Source organism: Salmo salar, chromosome 04 (assembly GCF_965601325.2).
Source record: "Salmo salar chromosome 04, fSalSal1, whole genome shotgun sequence".
NCBI lineage: Eukaryota > Metazoa > Chordata > Actinopteri > Salmoniformes > Salmonidae > Salmo > Salmo salar.
In genome coordinates, this window is record NC_138294.1 from 87,853,178 (window position 1) to 87,876,167 (window position 22,990).

Below are 22,990 nucleotides of genomic sequence, written 5' to 3' on the forward strand. Positions count from 1 at the left end.
AGCTGTTGCCAAGGCAGCAGCTACTCTTCCTGGGGTTTATTATTGATCCCCATTAGCTGTTGCCAAGGCAGCAGCTACTCTTCCTGGTGTTTATTATGGATCCCCTTTAGCTGTTGCCAAGGCAGCAGCTACTCTTCCTGGGGTTTATTATGGATCCCCATTAGATCCTGCCAAGGCAGCAGCTACTCTTCCTGGGGTCCAAACATATTAAGGCACTTACATCAACCAAACACTTTTTTGCATCATATAACATTACACCACTACATATCTACAATACAAAATGTATAAAACCACCATATAACAATGTACGTGTGTGTATAGAGTGTGTGTGTATGCGTGTCTGTACCTGTGTGTGTATCTCTTCACTGTCCCCGCTGTTCCATAAGGTGTATTTTTGTTTTTTAAATCTGATTCTACTACTTGCATGAGTTACCTGATGTGGAATAGAGTTCCATGTACTCATGGCTTTGTGTTGTACTGTGTGCCTCCCATAGTCTGTTCTGGACTTGGGGATTGTGAAGAGACCTCTGGTGGCATGTCTTGTGGGGTAGGCATGCGTGTCTGAGCTGTATGCTAGTAGTTTAAACAGACAGCTTGGTGCATTCAACATGTCAACACTTCTTACAAAAACAAGTAGTGAGGAAGTCAATCTCTCCTCCACTTTGAGCCACAAATGATTTACATGATAATATTAGCTCTCAGCCGTGCTGCCCTGTTCTGAGCCAAATGTAACTTTCCAAGGTCCCTCTTTGTGGCACCTGACCACACGACTGAACAGTAGTCCAGGTATGACAAAACTAGGGCCTGTAGGACCTGCCTTGTTGATAGTGTTGTGGAGAAAGGCAGAGCGGCATTTTTATTATTTGTTAGTCAAGTTGTTTGGGTGTAAAAGTGCTAAGCATAGCTTTGATTATGCCAGCAGAGACTTTAAAAAATGCAACCTTGCGTGGTTTTATTTTGCCCAATGAGCATGTAAGATATGCAGCGGAAAGCTAAGGCCATCCTCCATAGTGATGGTCTTGGAAGGAGATCAGATAAAAGCTACAGGAAATTGGATTAGGCTCGCTGGCTATAAACAATTCACAGTTATGGTCTTGCAAATTTAATGAAACGCCGCAGTATTGCCTGACTGGACAGAACACATTTTCTGCTGAGAAAAATCTGAAAAAATCTACATAAGGATAGTAATTTTAGGGAATTAGAGTAGATATTTCAGCGTGATTGGTTGGTCCTTACTTTGTGTTCACACAAGTTGTACACTACTAGTGAATCTGATTCCTTCTCCTGTTGAAAATATGCTGACCTTCTTCCACATGTAGTATGTAGAGAGCAATAGTAATGGTGTCTTTTAGTAGGCGCTAACTCCACCATGGCTCGTTGACCAAAGCGGCAGGGTAGCCTAGTGGTTAGAGCGTTGGACTTGTAACTGAAAGGATGTAAGATCAAATCCCTGAGCTGACGAGGTAAAAATCTGCCCCTGAACAAGGTAGTTAACCCACTGTTCCTAGGCTGTCATAAAAAAATAAGAATTTGTTCTTAACTGACTTTCCAAGGTAAAAAAAAAAGTTTTTAAAAAGCCTATGGGTTAATGAATGGCAATTTTGGAGGGTTTTGGGATAAATGCTGATAATAAATAAGGTCTGTGGTAAACACAGGTTTAGGAAATCGAATACGTTTTGTTCTATGAGATAACATCATTTTATTTTGTGAATTTTGAAGCATTTATGTAACTAGAAAAAGCGCAAAGGCTTCATAATTCATAAAGTCATGTTTATTATTAACTGACTTATGTTATCTCACAGAACAATACTTATAGATAGGTTAGCTGGAAAACGATGGGCACGCTTCAATAGGGCAGAAGTCCATGAGTTCTAGTGATTTAGGATGGCCAGATAGCTACCAACAATGACAAACTGCCACGGGGGTAATGTCTCATCATTTTGTTCTTGATACCATGTCTTGTTTTGAATGATTTAATTTCAATGCTAATGTGGCTAAAATTTGCTAGCTAGCTGACCAATAACTGTAACAATGTATTTGAGAGACAAGTTGACATTGTGCAAATTTTATTTATGTTTTCAATAAACATTGGAGACGAAATATAGTTTACATATTGTCAACAATCTAAGCCAACCTTGTCTGTTTTGCCCCATAGTTGCTAAACAACCAACCCCTGTAAGATCTCCTAAGCCTGTGTTAACCACAGACCTTATTTTGGGCGTTTATTCATAAACCCTATTCTTCCCCATTCATTTCCCCACATAGAAAAGGATGAACCAACCAAAGGTATTTCATTTCTGGGTTTTTTAGGACTACAAGCTGGCGAGCAGGATTGTAAGGTAATCAAAGAAGCTAAGAAATGTTAGCTAAGCTGTCACCTGTTGACCACCGGTGGGTGTCTTGTTCTCCTCACTCTGTTGTTCTTCTGCCAGATGACAGCTCTCTCCTTTTTTCAGAGGTCTATATATAGACAGACTGGTCCCATAGACTATAAATAAAATGCCCTAACAAGGTCCTGAGTATAGTAGTACAGTATCTGGCTGTATCGTCTCAATCCCAAGGTCAGTCTGTCAGGCAGACAACTAGAGCTCTGCACTGGCATGAATTTGAAGCCCAAGCCCTACCAAGGCCCGCAACGTTCAGGCCATACCAAGGCCCGCAACGTTCAGGCCCTACCCAGGCCCGCAACGTTCAGGCCCACAACGTTCAAGCCCGCAACGTTCAGGCCCTACCCAGGCCCGCGACGTTCTGGCCCTACCCAGGCCCGTGACGATCAGGCCCTACCCAGGCACGCGACGATCAGGCCCTACCCAGGCCTGCAACGTTCAGGCCCTACCCAGGCCCGCAACGTTCAGGCCCTACCCAGGCCTGCAACGTTCAGGCCCTACCCAGGCCCGCAACGTTCAGGCCCTACCCAGGCCTGATTGCTTCTGGCAAATTTAAAGCCCATGCCCGAAATCAAAAATAACTTCCTCTGTTAGTAAATCCATTAGCTGCTCCTCTCGGTCGATCACCTGCTCCCTGCGCACAGCTCGCCCTGCTCATGGCGCTCTGAGTCTGAGTATCCATAGCAACGGCTCCACTTGGGCTGCTCTGCTCCATGAAGAGACATGAGAGAGCTGTCAGCTGTTATCTACTTTTCGTCACTCTAAACTCCGGCAAAACTCAAGTAACATTATTTTCTGTGAAATAATCTCTCCTGTCTATATTTGACGAGGTACTTCTGACACCATGTTATGATCTTAGTCAGATATGACTGTACTGCGCAGCAGAGCACGAGCAAATGGCTCAGTTTCAAAATGTTAGTGATCAATTTAGTGATACCTGAGCCCTGCTTTTACCCTAGCTATTGATGGAAAAAAAAGGCTTTACCCGTACCCTGGCTATTGATGGAAAAACAGGCCCTACCCTAGTTATTGATGAAATGAAGGCCCTACCCTAGCAATTGATGAAATAAAGGCCCTACCCTAGTTATTGATGATATAAAGGCCCTACCCTAGCAATTGATGAAATAAAGGCCCTACCCTAGTTATTGATTAAATAAAGGCCCTACCCAGCCCTAACCCGATGAATAATGTTGGGGACGTCTGGCTCGGGTTGGGTAGCAGAGCTCTACAGACTATAATACATCCGTTGGCAGGGTGTTTAATCATAGGCTTTATGCACAATGGAAATTAGTGGGAGCTGATGCCAAGGAAAGAGACTCAGACGAACCCTGGCACTGTCAATGACACTGCCCAGTCTGTCCTCTGTTAGCAGTGCAGGGCAGATGTAGCCTAGCCTAGACCTGGGCTGGGCCAGGAAGAGGGACATCTGCTCTCTCATGTTAGTTCCTTTTGTGTTGAGTGGGGAAACATTGCCTCTCTGTTAGACTGGCATTATAAATAATTAACTCTTTCTTATTTAAAAACACTACTGTAATAACCAGCTGTTTTACTTTAGTAGCTGTATAGGACTGATAGTCAATGCTGTTCACACAGTATTCTGTTGGACCTCAAAATCACGTGAGATAGTGACCGTGGGCTACCGTACCGGCCGTGGCCTACCGTACCGACCGTGGCCTACCGTACCGGCCGTGGCCTACCGTACCGGCCGTGGCCTACCGTTCCGGCCGTGGTCTACCGTACCGGCCGTGGCCTACCGTACCGGCCGTGGTCTACCGTACCGGCCGTGACCTACCGTACCGGCCGTGGCCTACCGGCAAAACACTGGCTCCAGTGTGTTGTATTGATGTTTTTGGCTTCAGCAGTCTCTGGAGAAGCCTGTCTGCTGCCATGCATAATGAAATAGCTATGTGGTAATAATTCTCTGTCCAGATAGTTATTAGTGTCTGCTCACGCACCATGCTAGCACTCCCCTGAGGTTCAGGCTAGCTGCAACATCTGCAACCTACATGAGCATTAACTATTGACTCAAATGGGTCTCGTTTAATGCTGAGCCTCAGACAGACACAATGATGCAGATGAGATATATGAATTAAAATATATCCCATTGTTATTTCTCCTGATACATTGTCTTGAGAGGATGGGAGGGGGTTGGGATGAGAGGGATGAGGATGGGAGGGGGTTGGATGAGAGCGATGAGGATGGGAGGGGGTTGTAGGGTGTGAAATGGGTAGATGTCTGTCTTTTGACCTTGTTAAACACAACAGTCTGCTTCTCCCCTTTTGATGTTGAACTGAAGAGGCATGTCTTCTAGATGTTTAATTGAGAATATTTGCTGATGTGTGCTGTCACATTTCATGCCTGTCTGTCAGTACGGCTAAAGGGGGCGGAATAGCAATCTACTGTAGAAACAGCCTGCAGAGTTCTGTCATACTATCCAGGTCTATGCCCAAACAGTACAAGTTTCTACTTTTAAAGATCCATCTCTCCAGAAATAAGTCCCTCACTGCTGCCGCTTGTTATAGACCACCCTCAGCTCCCAGCTGTGCCCTAGACACAATATGTGAATTAATTGGCCCCCATCTATCGTCAGAGATCGTACTGCTAGGTGACCTAAACACCCCGGCCGTCCAACAATCTAAACTAGATGCCCTCAGTCTCACACAAATTATCAAGGAACCCACCAGGTACAACCCCAAATCTGTAAACATGGGCATCCTCATAGATAGCATCCTGACCAACCTGCCCTCTAAATACACCTCTGCTGTTTTCAAACAGGATCTCATCGATCACTGCCTCATTGCCTGCGTCCGTTATGGGTCCGCGGTCAAACGACCAGCCCTTATCACTGTCAAACGCTCCCTAAAACACTTCTGCGAGCAGGGCTTTCTAATCGACCTGGCCCGGGTATCCTGGAAGGATATTGACCTCATCCAGTCAGTAGAGGATGCCTGGTTGTTCTTTTAAAAGTGCTTTCCTCACCATCTTAAATAAGCATGCCCCATTCAAAAAATGTTGAACTAATTGAACTAACTAACAGATATAGCCCTTGGTTCACTCCAGACTTGACTGCCCTTGACCAGCACAAAAACATCCTGTGTCGTACTGCACTAGCATTGAATAGTCCCCGCGATATGCAATTTTTCAGGGAAGTCAGGAACCAATAGACAGTCAGTTAGGAAAGCAAAGGCTAGCTTTTTCAAACATAAATTTGCATCCTGCAGCACTAATTCCCAAAAGTTTTGGGACACTGTAAAGTCCATGGAGAACAAGAGTACCTCCTCCCAGCTGCCCACTGCACTGAGACTTGAAAACACTGTCACCACCAATAAATCCACGATAATCTACAATTTCAATAAGCATTTCTCTACGGCTGGCCATGCTTTCCACATGGCTACCACAATCCCGGCCAACAGCTCTGCACCCCCCGCAGCAACTTTCCCAAGCCCCCCCCCGCTTCTCCTTAACCCAAATCCAGACAGCTGATGTTCTGAAAGAGCTGCAAAATCTGGATCCCTACAAATCAGCTGGGCTAGACAATCTGGACCCTCTCTTTCTAAAACTATCCGCCGCCATTGTTGCAACCCCAATTACTAGTCTGTTCAACCTCTCTTTTGTATCGTCTGAGATTCCTAAAGATTGGAAAGCGGCTGTGGTCATCCCCTATTCAAAGGGGGAGACACTCTAGACCCAAACTGTTACAGACCTATATCCATCCATCCTGCCCTGCCTTTCTAAAGTCTTCGAAAGCCAACTGAACAAACAGATCACCGACCATTTCGAATCCCACTGTACCTTCTCCGCTATGCAATCTGGTTTCCGAGCTGGTCATGGGTGCACCTCAGCCACGCTCAAGGTCCTAAACGATACCATAACCACCATCGATAAAAGACAGTACTGTGCAGCTGTCTTCATTGACTCTTTCAATCACCATATTCTTATCGGCAGACTCAACAGCCTTGGTTTCTCTATTGACTGTCTCGCTTGGTTCACTAACTACTTCTCAGATAGAGTTCAGTGTGTCAAATCGGAGGGCCTGTTGTCCGGACCTCTGGCAGTGTCTATGGGGGTGCCACAGGGTTCAATTCTCGTCCCGACTCTTTTCTCTGTATATATCATTGATGTCACTCTTGCTGCGGGTGTTTCTTTGATCCACCTCTAAGTAGACGACACCATTCTGTATACATCTGGCCCATCTGGCCCTTCTCTAAACGAGCTTCAACGCCATGCTACATTCCTTCCGTGGCCTCCAACTGCTCTTAAATGCTAGTAAAACGAAATGCATGCTCTTCAACCAATCGTTGCCCGCACCCGCCCACCTGACTAGCATCACTACTCTGGACGCTTCTGACTTAGAATATGTGGACAACTACAAATACCTAGGTGTCTTGTTAGACTGTAAACTCTCCTTCCAGACTCACATTAAGCATCTCCAATCCAAAGTTAAATCTAGAATTGGCTTCCTATTTCGCAACAAAGCATCCTTCACTCATGCTGCCAAACTTACCCTCGTAAAAATGACTATCCTGCGATCCTTGACTTCGGCGATGTCATTTACAAATTAGCCTTCAACACTCTACTCAGCAAAATGGATGCAGTCTATCACAGTGCCATCCGTTTTGTCACCAAAGCCCCATATACTATCCACCACTGCGACTTGTATGCTCTCATTGGCTGGTCCTCGCTACATATTCGTCGCCAAACCCACTGGCTCCAGGTCATCTATAAGTCTTTGCTAGGTATAGCCCCGCCTTATCTCAGCTCACTGGTCACCATAGCAACACCCACCCGTATCACGTGCTCCAGCAGGTATATTTCACTGGTCACCCCCAAAGCCAACACCTCTTTTGGCCGCCTTTCCTTCCAGTTCTCTGCTTCAGTGCTTCACGGTTGGGATGGTGTTCTTCGGCTTGCAAGCGTCTCCCTTTTTCCTCCAAACATAACGATGGTCATTGTGACCAAACAGTTCTATTTTTGTTTCATCAGACCAGAGGACATTTCTGCAAAAAAGTGTGATGTTTGTCCCCATGTGCACTTGCAAACCGTAGTCTGGCTTTTTTATGGCGGTTTTGGAGCAGTGGCTTCTTTCTTGCTGAGCGGCCGTTCAGGTTATGTTGATATAGGACTAGTTTTACTGTGGATATAGATACTTTTGTACCTGTTTCCTCCAGCATCTTCACAAGGTCCTTTCCTGTTGTTCTGTGATTGATTTGCAATTTTCACACCAAAGTACATACATCTCTAGGAGACAGAACGTGTCTACTTCCTGAGCGGTATGGCGGCTGCGTGGTCCCATGGTGTTTATACTTTTGTACTATTGTTTGTACAGATGAACGTGGTACCTTCAGGCGTTTGGAAATTGCTCCCAAGGATGAACCAGACTTGTGGAGGTCTACCATTTTTTTCTGAGGTCTTGGCTGATTTCTTTAGATTTCCCATGATGTCAAGCAAAGAGGCACTGAGTTTGAAGGTAGGCCTTGAAATATATCCACAGGTACACCTCCAATTGACTCAAATGATGTCAATTAGCCTATCAGAAGCTTATAAAGCCATGACATTTTCTTGAATTTTCCAAGCTGTTTATTGGCACAGTCAACTTCGTGTATGTAAACTTCTGACCCACTGGAATTGCGATACAGTGAATTATAAGTGAAATAATCTGTAAGCAGTTGTTGGAAAAATTACTTGTGTCATGCACAAAGTAGATGTCCTAACAAAAATAGAAACAAGAAATTGGTGGAGTGGTTGAAAAACGAGTTTTAATGACTCCATCCTAAGTGTATGTAAACTTACGACTTCAACTGTATCGCTCCAGTGTAAATTGCTAAATTGTAATTACTTCGCCACTATTGGCCTATTTATTGCCTTACCTCCTTACTTTATTTGCACACACTGTATACAGATTTTTCTATTGTGTTATTGACTGTACGCTTGTTTAGCCCATGTGCTGTGTTGTTGTATGTGTCGAACTGCTTTGCTTTATCTTGGCCAGGTCACAGTCGTAAATGAGAACTTGTTCTCAACTGGCCTACCTGGTTAAATGAAGGTGAAATAAATAAATAAAAATAAATAAATGACTGAGTACAGCAAGCAACATCAGGAACTGAAATAATTTCTATTGAAGTGAACACATCAAATATTAAACTATCAGAAAGGTAACTACAGCGGAGTGCCTTTTGAAGTCGCACTTCACTTAAACTCAAATCTACCTTACTAAATATTCATCCAATTCCCAATAAGTGGAAGAAACATAACATTTTAGGGACTCAATATATTCTGATGAATATTTAGTGAGGCAAATTTGGATTAAGTACCTGCTTCCCACATGTCACCTAGCCAAGCTTTAGTATTCGCCTACATAGGCCTAAATAGTATGTGGTTTAGTGCACAGACATCATGTCACCTTTTCATAGGAGATGAGGAGACTCCTACTTAAGTTTAGGCTAAGTGTGGTGGATATCTGTTTTTATACTTAAAACTTTTTGGACCCATGACCCCGTTTTGATATCTTAAAATTCTTGTGAAAAATTATGTAATTAACAGCCAATGATTACTTTTTTATTTGGGGCTATGTCAGTAAATTGAAAAATGCTGTAACAGTATTTCTGCTTGCCTTCTCAACTCATCATCACATACTTTTAATGTGGGGCTATGACAGTCAATTCCAAATTAGTCTGACATAATTCACACTAAATGGCCAAAAGTATGAGGACACCTGCCTGTTAAATATCACATTCCAAAATCATTGGTATTAATATGGAGTTGGTCCCCCCTTTGCTGCTATAACAGCCTCCTCTCTTCTGAGAAGGCTTTCCACTAGATGTTGGAACATTGCTGCGGGGACTTGCTTCCATTCAGCCACGAGCATTTCTCGGGCCGACTCTTCTCTGTATACATCAATGATGTTGTTCTTGCTGCTGGCGATTCTCTGATCCACCTCTACGCAGACGACACCATTCTGTATACTTCTGGCCCCTCTTTGGACACTGTGTTAACTAACCTCCAGACAAGCTTCAATGCCATACAACTCTCCTTCCGTGACCTCCAACTGCTCTTAAATACAAGTAAAACTAAATGTATGCTCTTCAATCGATCACTGCCCGCACCTGCCCGCCCGTCCAGCATCACTACTCTGGACGGCTCTGACTTAGAATATGTGGACAACTACAAATACCTAGGTGTCTGGTTAGACTGTAAACTCTCCTTCCAGACTCACATTAAGCATCTCCAATCCAAAATTAAATCAAGAATCGGCTTCCTATTTCGCAACAAAGCATCCTTCACTCATGCTGCCAAACATACCCTCGTAAAACTGACCATCCTACCGATCCTCGACTTCGGCGATGTCATATATAAATAGCCTCCAACACTCTACTCAACAAACTGGATGCAGTCTATCACAGTGCCATCCGTTTTGTCACCAAAGCCCCATATACTACCCACCACTGCGACCTGTACACACTCGTTGGTTGGCCCTCGCTTCATATTCGTCGCCAAACCCACTGGCAACAGGTTATCTACAAGTCTCTGCTAGGTAAAGCCCCGCCTTATCTCAGCTCACTGGTCTCCATAGAAGCACCCATTCGTAGCACGTGCTCCACAGGTATATCTCACTGGTCACCCCCAAAGCCAATTCCTACTTTGGTCGCCTTTCCTTCCAGTTCTCTGCTGCCAATGACTGGAACGAACTGCAAAAATCACTGAAGCTGGAGACTCATATCTCACTAGATTTAAGCACCAGCTGTCAGAGCGGCTCACAGATCACTGCACCTGTACCTAGCCCATCTGTAAACAGTACTGTATTACTGTATTCATTTTATTTATCTTGCTCCTTTGCACCCCAGTATCTCTACTTGCACATTCATCTTCTGCACATCTACCATTCCAGTGATTACTTGCTATATTGTAATTACTTCGCCATCATGGCCTAGTTATTGCCTTATCTACCATATCTTACCTCATTTGCACTCACAGTATATAGACATTTTTTTATTATTTTTGTTCTACTGTATTATTGACTGTATGTTTTGTTTATTCCATGTTCTATGTTGTTGTATGTGTCGAATTGCTATGCTTTATCTTGGCCAGGTCGCAGTTGCAAATGAGAACTTGTTCTCAACTAGCCTACCTGGTTAAATAAAGGTGAAATAAAAATAAAATAAATTAAAATTAAAAAATAAATTATAAAAATTGGTGAGGTCGGGCATTGATGTTGGGCGATTAGGCCTGGCTCACAGTCGATGTTCCAATTCATCCTAAAGGTGTTCGATGGGGTTGAGGTCAGGGCTCTGTGCAGGCCAGTCAAGTTCTTCCACACCGATCTAGACAAACCATTTCTGTAGTGAACTGGCTTTGTGCAAGGGAAAGTTGGAAGCACAGAATCCTCTAGAATGTCATTGTATGCTGTAGCATTAAGATTTCCCTTCACTGGAACTAAGGGGCCTAGCACGAACCATGAAAAACAGCACCAAACTTTACAGTTGGGACTACGCATTGGGGCAGGTAGCGTTCTCCTGGCACTTGCCAAACCCAGATCTCCTCTGTCGGACTGCCAGATGGTGAAGCGTGATTCATCATTCCAGGGAACGCGTTTCCACTGCTCCAGAGTCCAATGATGGTGAGCTTTACACCACTGTAGCTGACGCTTGGCATCATGGTGATCTTAGGCTTGTGTGAGGCTGCTCGGCCATGAACCCCATTTCATTAAGCTCCCGACGAACAGTTCTTGTCCCAACGTTGCTTCCAGAGGCAGTTTGGAACTTGGTAGTGAGTGTTCCAACCGATAACAGATGATTTTTACGCGCTTCGTCACACTGAGGTCCCAATCTGTGAGCTTGCGTGGCCTACCAATTCACGGCTAAGCCGTTGTTGCTCCTAGATGTTTCCACTTCACAGTAACAGCAATTACAGTTGGCCGGGGCAGCTCTAGCAGGGCAGAAATTTGACAATCTGACTTGTTGGAAAAGTGGCATCCTATGACGGAGCCACGTTGAAAGTCACTGTGCTCTTCATTATGGGCCATTCTACTGCCAATGTTTGTCTTTGGAAGTTGCTTGGCTGTGTGCTCAATTTTATACACCTGTCAGCTATGGGTGTGGATGAAATAGCCAAATCCACTAATTTGAATGCTGTCCACATACTTTATCTCAACACCACTATTGAGATGGGTGTGCTTAATGCATGTCGCGTCAGAGCTTCTAAACGTCAGGGGGCGTGGTCGACAGTGTGCATCTCATCTCTGCTATCACATCGAAGCTGGATGGATATTTGGTTTTAATGCAGACGAGAGCACTGAATCCAGCTTCACACAGATATGCGCTGGTGAAGGGTAACCTACCATGAGCCCCTTTATGGGGCTTTCAAGACAACTGGGAACTCTGAAAAATAAGAGGTCAAATCCTGGCGTCTCCAAGTCAGAAAGTCGGCGACTGGCACGACTGTCGCTAAAATAACTGGACCAAGGTGCAGCGTGAGTAGAGTTCCACATTTTATTGCTCGTGAAACTTCTCAAAAAAACCACAAAGATCTAATGATCGTGCAAAACGTAGCGCACAAAGGCACTCACACAAAACAATATCCCACATCGCAGGTGGGAAAAAGAACACACTAAGTATGATCCCCAATTAGAGGTAATGATAGAGGTAATTAGAGGTAATGACTATAAGCTGCCTCTAATTGGGAAACACACACATACACCAACATAGAAATAAACTCACTAGAAATCCCCCTAGTCATGCCCTGACCTAAAACACCATAGAGAACCCCGAGGGCCTTGGTTCAGTTATTTATACTCTCTATGGTCAGGGCGTGACAGTACCCCCCCAAAGGTGCGGACTCCGACCGCAAAACCTGAAACTAGATGGGGAGGGTTAGGGTGGGCAACCGCTCAGACCGCTGATCCGGTCATGGAGCCAGGCTGAACGCCATGCCTGGACTGAGCACCGGTGCAGGGATAGCTCCAGCCATGAAGCGGGACTGGACGCCGTATCTGGACTGGGCACCGGCGCAGAGGAAGGCTCCGGCCATGGAGCGGGACTGGACGCCGTGCCTGGACTGGGCACCGGCGCAGAGGAAGGCTCCGGCCATGGAGCGGGACTGGACGCCGTGCCTAGACAGGGCATCGGCGCAGTGGAAGGTTCCGGCCATGGCACCGGCGCAGTAAGCTCCGGGCCGTGGACCGTCACTGGAAGCTCTGGGCCGTGGACCGTCACTGGAGGCTCTGGACCGTGGACCGTCACTGGAGGCTCTGAACTGTGAACCGTCACTGGAAGCTCTGGACTGTGAACCGTCGCTGGAGGTTCCTAGCTGTAGACCGTCGCTGGAGACTCCCGACTGTACACATGCACTGGTGGACGAGTGCGGGGAGCCGGCACAGGTTGAACCGGACTGATGACACGCTCCTCAGGGCGAGTGCGGGGAGTCGGCACAGGACGTACCGGGCTGTGGAGGCGCACTGGAGGCCTGGTGCGTGGAGCCGGCACAGGTTGCACTGGACTGATGACACGCTCCTCAGGGCGAGTGCGGGGAGCCGGCACAGGACGTACCGGGCTGGGAAGGCGCACTGGAGACCTGGTGCGTGGAGCCGGCACAGGTTGAACCAGACTGATAACACGCTCCTCAGGGCGCCTGTGCTGCAGAATACATCTAACCAACATCTCTCTCCGATAACCCTCCTCCAACTGCTCCATCAACTCCCAGACGGTCTCTGGCTCTCTCCTCGGGGTTGCCCTTGGTTTGTTTGTGGCCGCGGACCCCGGCGTCGTTGCTGTCCCCCTTTACTCCTCGGCGACTCCCGCCAAGGAAGGGTCTCGCATCCACCCAGTATTTCCTCCCATGTCCAACTCTCCTTTACCTCTTGGGCACACTGCTTGGTCCTGTAATGGTGGGATATTTTGTCACGACCGTCGCTTAAATAACTGGACCAAGGCGCAGCGTGAGTAGAGTTCCACATTTTATTGCTCATGAAACTTCTCAAAAAAACAACAACGATCGTGCAAAACGTAGCGCACAAAGGCACTCACACAAAACAATATCCCACATCGCAGGTGGGAAAAGGAACACACTAAGTATGATCCCCAATTAGAGGTAATGATTATCAGCTGCCTCTAATTGGGAACCATACACATACACCAACATAGAAATAAACTCACTAGAAATCCCCCTAGTCACGCCCTGACCTAAAACACCATAGAGAACCCCGAGGACCTTGGTCCAGTTATTTATACTCTCTATGGTCAAGACGTGACAGCGACCCAGTTCCCGAGTTGGAAGACCATTCCAAAAATATATTTTCCCAGTCTGAGCTTTTTTTTTTTGTTGTTGTTATTTTTAGTTCCCAGTTCTTGAACTCACTATCGTCGAAAGGCTGAGATTTCGTTCCTTCAGGTTCCCAAATGTCTGTTACATAGACAAGAAACCACATTTCTCTTTTCATAAGTGTTTTTATTTATTTATTTTTATATATTTTTTTATGCATTGTAAATGACAACAGTTCCTCTCTATGCGAGAAATCTTTCCAACTCCCCTGCCTCAATAACCATCAAGCCTCTGTATGAAAGAAAACTTCGTCATGCTTTGATCCCATATCTCCACGTAGTTTTGGCAACAGGCGTGTGCTCGGTGGATATGGTTTGATTTGTATAATACACGAGAGCAAACTACAATGGGCATCACATTATAACAGAACATCTAGGCCATGTTCTGTTATAATCTCCACCCGGCACAGCCAGAAGGGGACTGGCCACCCCTCAGAGCCTGGTTCCTCTCTAGGGAGTTTTACCTAGCCACCGTGCTTCTACACCTGCATTGCTTGCTGTTTGGGGTTTTAGGCTGGGTTTCTGTACAGCACTTTGAGATATCAGCTGATGTAAGTAGGGCTATATAAATACATTTCATTTGATCACAGCTAATATTAATTTGGAGAGCATAAGTTGGGGAGTTTTTGTCGTTTTTAAATCAGTTTCCTCTTGATTGCTAGCAATAGAATATATTCTTATTCTAACAGTGTTATCTGACAACAGATCATGTCTGTGGTGTGCTGCCTCTTGTTTGTTTGTAGCCTACTTTTATCACAGCCATTACGTTATTAATCAGCATACTTAAATGACTTGGGAGGCAACAATTAGCCTAGCTAGCTTAGTAGATATTGATTGGCTGGCATTTCTTCGTGTATGTTGTGTACTGCATTGCTTGCTGTTTGGGGTTTTAGGCTTTGCTTCTGTATAAACACTTAGTGACATCTGCTGATGTATACAGGGCTTTTGATGTCTCTACTATATTGGCCTATATTTGTTCATTCCATATTCTTCTTCCATATTCCTACTACACTCTGTCAGAAAATGTGAGGAAATGATTGATGCTTAAATTTCAGAAAAGCTGGCTCTCTTCCTCCCTCCCTCCCTCCCTCCCCTCTCTCGATCTCTCCATCTTTTCAGACAGAGGGAATTTCATACCAAACGAGCCTCACTTTGAGTGTGTTCCTCAGCCAGGCAGAGAAGGAGCTTCAACCTTTATGTGTGCGTGTGTGTGTGTAGATGTGCCAAAGGAAGCCAGATCCTCTCAGCTGTCACAGATGTTTAGCTTTGAGTTTGTCTGTATGCTGTATGGGTTACTCTGCGTTAGTGGTTTAGTATGGTCCGCACAATGCACTATTTATGTCTCTCAAAAAGGCATCTTCATTTATAGACGTGGACATGTTTAACACACTTCTGCTGGTGAAAGTCTTGCGTTTTTAAGCTGCTGCCCGCTGACAAGTGCTTTCGCTCTCTCGCGCCCGCTCTTTCGCTCCTGCTCTCTCTCGCGCTCTCTCTCTCTCGCTCACTCTCTCACTGTCGTTTTCCTATCAGTGCCTCCCATCCCTAGACAGGGGTTTAAATTAAAGAAAGCTTGATGTTGTTAAAGTTTAACTGAAGAGAACATGGGGTGAAATGCTCTGAGAGAGAACCTTGCAGTGAGAGGAGTAAGGGAATGGTGCATCTCTCTCCGTCTGGGGTGGGAAGCTCTGTCTGGGGTGGGAAACTCTGTCTGGGGTGGGAAGCTCTGTCTGGGGTGGGAAGCTCTGTCTGGGGTGGGAAGCTCTGTCTGGGGTGGGAAGCTCCTTTGATTTCTCTCTCTTTAGACCAGGGCTCTCTCTCCCTCTCCTTTAGGCCAGGGCATCTCTCCCTCTCCCTCTCCTTTAGGCCAGGGCGTTCACTGTCTATTTTCCTGAATAGACTGGTGGATGTGGCATGCAGTAAACATGTATCCTACGGTTGTGTTGATTGCTGAATCATTTCAAACGATCCTCCATGTAATGTGCTTCAGGCCCTGCAATTGTTTGTGACCAGAATGTACAGAATGTAGCATAGAAATAGGTAGTCTTTTCCATATGTAGGCTACTGTGCATCTATCCTCCACGCTGTAAGCATGACACACACACTGGAGCATGTCGTGGAAATCTGTGTAAGGAGTGTCAACAAAGCATTTTATTTGAATGCAGCAGTGACCAGAGTCTTCAACTTGGCTTCAGACGGACAGAGAGACCGCATCTTGTTTAGATCCGCTTTAATGGGTGACACACTCACCATCTCTAATACTGGACATTGGAGAGGCCTACACAATACTGGACATGGGAGAGGCCCGCACAATACTGGACATGGGAGAGGCCCGCACAATACTGGACATGGGAGAGGCTTACACAATACCGGACATGGGAGAGGCCCGTACAATACCGGACATGGGAGAGGCCTACACAATACCGGACATGGGAGAGGCCTACACAATACTGGACATTGGAGAGGCCCGCACAATACTGGACATGGGAGAGGCCCGCACAATACTGGACATGGGAGAGGCCCGCACAATACTGGACATTGGAGAGGCCCGCACAATACTGGACATGGGAGAGGCCTACACATTGCTGGACATGGGAGAGGCCCACACAATACTGGACATGGGAGAGGCCTACACAATACTGGACATGGGAGAGGCCTACACAGTACTGGACATGGGAGAGGCCCACACGAGAGATCTCTGTTGAACTATACTTGTGAGGACTTTTTACGGACCAACAATTGATTCCCATTCAAAATCCTATTTTCCATAACCCCTAATTCTAATCCTGACTCTTAAACCTAACCCTTACCCTAATTCTAACCCCTAACCTTAACTCCTACTTCTAAACCTAACCTAACCCTAATTCCTAACCCCCAATTCTATAGCTAACCTGAATTCCAAACACTAATTCCAACCTTAATTCCTATCCCCTATGCCTTAAATAACCTTTTATACAGGTGAAGAACAACAAAATGTCCTCACTTCTCAGATTTTTTTTGTTGGTTTACTATTCCTATGAGGACTTCTGGTACTCACAAGTATAGTAAAACGTGTGTGGGTACACACACACACACACACACACACACACACACACACACACACACACACAGTCATGATTAATTACCGGTAGTCAAAACCATGCTGCTGTGTATTATAACTGCCCTTTCTAAATGCATGAGGTCTCCAGTCAGCCAAGACACAATCTGTCAGCCCCAGATAGCAGCAGCAGATAGCAGCAGATAGCAGGCAGCAGCAGCAGATAGCAGCAGACAGCAGATAGCAGCAGCAGATAGCAGCAGCAGATAGCAGCATCAGCAGATAGCAGCAGCAGATAGCAGCAGCAGATAGCAGAGCAGCAGATAGCGCAGCAGCAGATAGCAGCAGCAGCAGCAGCAGCAGATAGCAGCAGCAGATAGCAGATAGCAGCAGCAGATAGCAGATAGCAGCAGCAGATAGCAGCAGCAGATAGCAGATAGCAGCAGATAGCAGATAGCAGCAGCAGATAGCAGATAGCAGCAGCAGCAGCTCTCCATACACTACTAACGGTGATGCATATCTCCAACAGCTGGCTGTGACGACGACAGGAAACTATTTATTACTCCTGCAGTGCTCAATTTATAGCTCTGCTACTATAGCACAGACCAGAATATAGGATCCCCAAGTGAACTAGTAGTCTAATGTATTTATTTTCAGGGAGATTCTAATATCTGTCGCTGAAATATATGCCTGGCCTTGCCTCCAAATAAAGTGTTGTTGAGATATGGGAGAGTGTTGAATGATGCAGAAATTGGCTAATACTTTATTGAATCGAGGGCTCTCGATTGGCGCAGCGGTCTAAGGCACTGTATCTCAGTGCTAGAGGCATCACTGCAGACACCCTGGTTTGAATCCAGGCTGTATCACAACCGGCTGTGATTGGGAGTCCCATAGGGCGGTGCACAATTGGCCCAGCGTCGTCCGGGTTTGGCCGGTGTAGGCTGTCATTGTAAATAAGAATTTGTTCTTAACTGACTTACCTGGTTAAATAGATTTTTAAAAAATTAACATGATATGTTGCCAAATATTGCACCCTAAATTCACAACCAGTTTGTTGTACAAGGCTACAGTCAGTAATATTACATGCTGATTGGCTGCTCCATTATTTCCATGATGTTGTTTTTAGCCATATGTTTATATTCTATTACTGGATAATCTGTTTACTTGTGTCCTGTAAACATGTTGATGGCATTATACGTAGGCTTAAACCAGGTGAATCCATTCCTTAACGGGGCGATTTGATCTGCAGGCACGTCTCTCTGGTTAAGAGCTGCTTGGGGATAGGAGAGTGACCAAGTCCTGGGCCAGGTTATAGGTTACTGAACAGCTGCCGCTTGCCTAGTACTATGCAAATATGGAAAGGCTGCCTACAACTCAAAATCTGGGGAAAGACCTGATATACTCATCCATCCACATAGAATTCCCAAACTGGAAGAACTTTTGATATGTAATTTATTTCCCATGGAATGAGATTCATGTCCATTTGGACAGCCACTGCAACTTTTCAGTTACAACTCTCCATTCAGATATAACTCTACCTAACTCGGCAGGTTGCTGCCTTCTATAAATCAGGGCAGGGTTTGGCCTCAGCACCTAACCCCTATTAGTCTGTACTGTTGACTGGTTCGTGCTTCATGCATGGCTATGAGTCTTTGTGGGTTTGTGTCAATCTCCCACGGGGTTACTGTCTCCCTCTCTGTTTGAAGGGATGACGTCGGAGTGGATGACTGCCGTTTTACAGCCTCCTGACCAATTGTGCTACTTTTGCGGTGATCCTCATTTCATATGACCTGAAAAGAGCTTCTGGACATCAAAGCAGTGATTACTAACCTTCTATTTCAACAAATATGAGGCCGAAGGACATATTGCTCATCCCAGACCAGAACATCTAACGAGACTGCGACAGCAAGGAGATAAGTCGCCGTTACCCTCCGTTCTATTGGCGAACGTGCAATCACTTGAAATAAACTGTGTAGAGCTCTGTTCGAGACTATCCTATCAATGTGATCTGAAGAACTGTAATATCCTATGTCGTGGCTGAACAAGGACATGAAAAATATAAATATAGCTGTTTTTTTCAATACATCGACAGAACAGCTGTGTCTGGTAAGCTGAGGCGAGGGTGGGTGTGTTTCTTTGTCAACAACAGTTGGTGCGCAATCTCTAATATTAAGGAAGTCTTGAAGTTCTGCTCGCCTGTGGTAGAGTACCTCATGATAAGCTGTAGACCACACTATTTACCTAGAGAGTTTTCATCTATATTTTTCGTAGCTGTTTACATACCACCACAAAGCAATGCTGACACCAAGACTGCACTCAACTATCTGTATAAACGCCATAAGCAAACAAGAACATGCTTACCCAGATGCGGCGCACCATAGTGGCCGAGGATTTTAATGCAGAGAAAGTGAAATCCATTTTACCTCATTTCTACCAGCATGCCTATACCTAAATCCGCCACTGCACCTCACACACATGGTTATGGGCAACAAAAAGAAGACACCTGTAACATGTCAGATAAAGAGGTGAAATGTTTTCCATTTTGTGTTTGCATCCCAATATTACACTTAATATACATCGCAGAAGACTGAAATATAACATAACAGTTTGACATAGAAACAACAGATTTTTGTAAGGTTTAAAAAAAAAAATCTGTATTAATTATGAATAATATGAACAATATTTCATCAATGAGGCCAAAGAGGGCACTTTTGGTCACTGACTGCAGGAAACGGCTACACAGCTACCCAGAATTTCTGCTTTTCACCCCCATACCTACATGTACAGAGTACTTCAATCAATCACCTAACCCGGGGGGTCGGCAACCCGCGGCTCTAGAGCCGCATGCGGCTCTTTAGCGCCGCCCTAGTGGCTCCCTGGAGCTTTTTAAAAAATATGAAAATGGAAAAAGATGGTGTGAATGTATTTTTTGTTTTAATATAATTTATTATCCAATGCTGTAAAAATGTGTGTAATAAATATTTCATTTCAACATTTCTGTCAACGAAGATTTACGTTATAGCCTGCGACACACGTTTCTTTCAGCTCGGCGTAGTGCCAGACAGGTGGCTGTTGCAAACAAACCGGTGGGTGTGTCATGGGCCATGGATCCCAAAGGGAAAAAGAGAAAGATAGCTGAGGAGAACAGAGGATTCCACAGTTCTTGGACCGAATCATTTGCTTTCATTGCCAATGCGGAAGGATTGCCTGCATGTTTGCTTTGTAATGAGAAGTTGTCAAATAACAAAAAGAGTAACGTGGAAAGACATTTCCATTCTTCCTGACAGTTATAGGAACATGAAGAAATATGCATTTGGAGTATTATCCATCTTTGGATCAACATACCTGTGCGAGCAGATATTCTCAAACCTGAACTATATAAAATCCAAATACCGCACCCACCTCACAGATGAGAGCTTGCAGTCCTGCGTGAAGATTAAAGTTACATCTTACATGCCCGATGTTGAGAAGCTGTCCAGTGATGTCCGAAAACAGTAGTCACATTAAACGGGTAAGAACACAATGCTGTCATAGGCACATATTTAGTAACAAAGTGGCTGTTTTTATAAAGTGACTTCTGATTTTTGTCAGTATATATTTGGAATGACACATAGGGATATTATTGTGTTTTGTTGCTCAGGTCCGAGGATGGCTGCATTGTATTGTGCGTGTCAAAAGAGAAGAGGGTGCTGCTGCATTTTACCCTTGCACATTTGCAGAAAACTAAAGAGAAGAGGATAATGCACAGAAATCGAACTTAAACTGTATTATTTTAATTTTATATACTTTACCTTTTCAAAAGGCTGCTGTTTTATTGCAGTCTGTCTGTTGCCCAGATAAGGGGAAAAGAGAAGAGGATCGTATTATTGAGGATTGATAAGGACTGCATTTTATTTCCATGGGGAGGTCTGAAATTACAGGAGGCCTATTGTGCACGTTGCACAGTTTGTTGTTGTTTTTTCGAATCCTAAAATAAAAATGACATCAAATCTGATTTCTGTATTGTATTTCTATAATTTCATCAATGCAACGAAACATAATACATTAATATTATAATGGAAGTTAAACTTAAAGCACCATCGTACAGCAGAGTAGTCACGCGGTGCGTTATTCTCTCCAGGATGCGCTGCAGGTAAAATAAACGTTTAATCATGAATGCTCATTATGTATTTGTAGCCTACTTATCATTTTGATAGTAGGCTAATATAGACACAGCATGTGTTGCCTTCATTATAAGGCTTATATAAGGCTTAATTTTTTGCGGCTCCAGACAGATTTGGTTTTTTGGTCCAATATGGCTCTTTCAACATTTTGGGTTGCCGACCCCTGACCTAACCAAACGTACATGTACTTCAATCAATCAATCACCTAACCAAACCTACATGTACTTCAATCAATCAATCACCTAACCAAACCTACATGTACAGAGTACTTCAATCAATCAATCACCTAACCAAACCTACATGTACAGAGTACTTCAATCAATCAATCAATCACTAACCAAACCTACATGTACATATTACCTCAATCACCCCAACTACCTCGTACCCCAGTACACTGACTAAGTACCGGTACTTCTTGTATATAGCTTCTTTATTTTATTGTGTTATTTTAAGTTGACTATGCCTTTAAACAGCTTGGAAAATTCCAGAAAATTATGTCATGGCTTTAGGAGCTTCTGATAGGCTAATTGACATCATTTGAGTCAGTTGGAATGTGAACCCGTGGATGTATTTCAAGGCCTACCTTCAAACTCTGTGCCTCTTTGCTTGACATCATGGGAAAATGTAAAGAAATCAGCCAAGACCTCAGAAAGAAAATTGTACACCTCAACAAGACTGGTTCATCCTTGCGAGCAATTTCCAAACGCCTGAAGGTACCACGTTCATCTGTAAAAACAATAGTACGCAAGAATAAACACCATGGGACCACGCAGCCGTCATACCGCTCAGGAAAGAGACGTATTCTGTCTCCTAGAGATGAACGTACTTTGGTGCAAAAAGTGCAAATCAATCCTAGAACAACAGCAAAGGACCTTGTGAAGATGCTGGAGGAAACACCATCCCAACAGGGAAGCACGGGGGTGGCAGCATCATGTTGTCATCATTCTCTCTACTATTATTCTGACATTTCACAAAGTGGTGATCCTAACTGACCTAAGACAGGGAATTTTTACTTGGATTAAATGTCAGGAATTGTGAAAAACAAACTGAGTTCAAATGTATTTGGCTAAGGTCTATGCGAACTTCTGACTTGAAATGGAATTGTTAAAATGTACTTAAGTATCAAAAGTAAAAGTATAAATGATTTCAACTTCCTTATATTAAGGAAACCAGACGGTGCAATATTTAATTTACGGATAGCCAGGTGCACACTCCAACACAGTCATAATTTACTGTAAGGGCTGTCGTCGTAAGAAAACCAAGGTGCAGCAGAGGATGTGTATTCATTTTAAATATTTAATAAAAATGAACCACTACAAACAAAACACTCGATAGCAACGACAGCAAACAGTCCTGTCTGGTCAAAAATGAACGAAACAGAAAACAATCACCCACAAACCCCAAAGGAAAAAACAGGCTACTTATGTGTGACTCCCAATCAGCAACAACAAACTACAGCTGTGCCTGATTGGAAGCCACACGGCCAAAATCAACAAAACAAACCAACCTAGAAAAAATAACATAGAACGCCCACCCAATGTAACACCCTGGCCTAACCAAAATAACGAACAAAAAAAACCTTTCTATGGCCAGGGCGTTACATTTACAAACAAAGCATTTGTGTTTAGTGAGTGCGCCAGATCAGAGGCATGATGTGAAGGGGATGACCAGGGATGTTCTCTTGATAAGTGTGTGAATTGGACCCTTTTCCTGTCAAAATGTAACAAGTACTTTTGGGTGTCAGGTAAAATGTATGGAGTAGAAAGTGCATTATTTCAGTTAGGAATGTAGTAAAGTAAAAGTTGCCAAAAATATAAATAGTAAAGTACAGATACCCCCCCCCCCAAAAAACTACTTATGTAGTACTTTTAAGTATTTTTACTTTAGTACTTTACACCACTACATTTTCCCCCCTTCACTGATACATGTTTTAATATTGTGCAATACATTCTGCCTTCCTGTATTATACTTATGCTAAAATGTTTATTCTATTCTACTGAGCCATTTTATGTTCATATTTTTATATTTTATTAGTTCTTATTGTTGTTGAACTGTCCAGAAGGAACCTGCAAGTCAGCATTTTGTTGTATACCA